The sequence below is a fragment of the Choloepus didactylus genome, unplaced genomic scaffold (assembly GCF_015220235.1).
Source record: "Choloepus didactylus isolate mChoDid1 unplaced genomic scaffold, mChoDid1.pri zz_scaffold_211_ctg1, whole genome shotgun sequence".
Lineage (NCBI taxonomy): Eukaryota > Metazoa > Chordata > Mammalia > Pilosa > Megalonychidae > Choloepus > Choloepus didactylus.
The window spans coordinates 33,753-35,814 of NW_023637646.1; the positions used below are offsets into that span (position 1 = coordinate 33,753).

At 41.3% G+C, this 2,062-nt stretch overlaps 1 pseudogene; it reads right to left on the reverse strand.

The window, feature by feature from the left end:
- Positions 1 to 574: 574 nt before the first annotated feature.
- Positions 575 to 1,913, reverse strand: LOC119526017 (annotated as a pseudogene).
- Between the last annotated feature and the right edge of the window lie 149 nt (positions 1,914 to 2,062).

Genomic DNA, 2,062 nt, shown 5'->3' on the forward strand with positions numbered 1-2,062 from the left:
GTTTTGTTTCCTTAGCCTGGCATGCATGCATTTATCACATTTTCTCAGCTGGAAAATTCTTCTCTTACATGAAACTTTCTGTATTTCACCCAAACAGAGTCAGATAACCCCTCTTCTCTACTTACAGTACCCTTAATTTATATGTTTAATTATTGTATTTACTACCTTGTAATTATTTAATATCTGTTTTCCTCCTGTGAACCCCTCCAGGGCAGGGACCTTATCTTGTCTCTGTCACCCACAATACCTATCATAGTTCTTGATGGATAAGTGTTAACTGAATGTTTGTTGAATAATCATTCATTCATTTATTCATTCATTCCACACATATTTATCGAACATCTCCTGTATGCAGGCACTGGTCTAGGTGTCGCAGATATGGTAGTGAAAGAGACAAAGCCCCTCCTCTTATGGAGGTTGAATTTTTTTTTTTTAAATTCAGTTTTATTGAGATATATTCACATTATTCACATACCATACAATCATCCATGATGTACAATCAGCTGTTCACAGTACCATCTTACAGTTGTGCATTCATCACCCCAATCTATTTTTTTTTTTTTTTCCACCATCAGTGGCATTTTATTTTGGAAGTTTCTATGTATTATGTATGTATTAATGTATTGTTCCTCTTATCCCTATCCCTCCTCAAAAACAAAGCAAAACAAAACAACAGGAAGATTAAAAAAATAATAAAATAAAAATCTCATCTGGTTTCTCTAAAGTCTTAGATGAAAAAAAAAATCTAAGTGGTGCCTTTCTCCTATATGAGAATGCTGCTTTTTAAGGAGAATTCAGTCTCGCCTTGTGCTTTTACTACAGATTTCCACTACTTCCTGGGGAAAAAATGGTCATAGCTTCTGCTGTCTCTTTATAAATTCATTTCTTGATTATTACGCATTATCATTCCCCACTTGACACCTTCTTAGAAACTTGATTGTTGGATGCATTTTTCATTTGGCAAAAATTCAATGTGGCTTTGCGTGGGATGTCTAAGTGTCAGAAACAGCAGTGTTGATGCTCTGGTTTTGAGAAGGAAAACAGAGAGAGATGCAAACTTTCCTTGGAAGACCAAATGTAGGAGACTGAAATAGGGTGTGCACAGAGTTAAGCAGGCTGGCAGACACTCCTTGGTCTTGAATTCTGTGGTTGTCAGCCACCAAAGACTGCAAGAGAGGCAGGCCAGAATATAAATCTCCCCCAGGAAGAGTTTGGTTGGACACCACAGATAGACAGATCTTGCTTCATTTTTTTCCAAGTGGATCAGAGTAGACACTCACAAGAAGAAGCAGTATGGATCATTTGCAGTTAGCAGTAACTTGTGCATGACCTTGTATGGGCATTTCTACAAATGCTCTGTCAATGCAGGCACTGGGAGAAGAGAGAACAAGCATTCTGTTAAAATACACTTCTATCTCTTAACTCACCCAAGACCCAGGCTTCCTCAGCTCCGTGATTTGTAAGGCCAGAATGACGTTTAGAGTTACATGTCGTTCCAGATCATCTTTAAGCTGGTTCACGGGGCCATCTCAGAGGACCCAAAGATCTGGCCAAGAGGACGGCAAGTCTATGCAGAAGGGTAGGCCTTGACGATCTTCACATCGTCCACAGGGCGGTCCTGAGAGTTTGTTTCTACCATTCCCACTCGATTCACCATTCCTATGCCTTGGCACACCCGGCCAAAAATGGTGTGTTTGCCGTCAAGCCACTGGGTGGGGGCCAGGGTCACAAAGAACTGGCTGCCATTGGTGTCTGGTCCTGCATTAGCCATTGCAAGAATTCCAGCCCCCGTGAATTTCAAGTCTGGATGAAGCTCATCTTCAAACTGCTTGCCGTAGATGGATGCACCACCTCGACCTGGTCTCCAAGTAGACGTTGGGCGGCTGCCAGGAGTCGGGGGGAATTGCAGCCATAGCGGAGCAAGCGGAATCCTTCCCTAGCAACCCCAATCTATTTTTGAACATTTTCCTTACACCGGAAAGAATCAGAATCAGAATAAAAAGTAAAAATAAAAAAAAAACACCCAAATCACCCCCCCCATCCCACCCTTGGTTTCATTTAG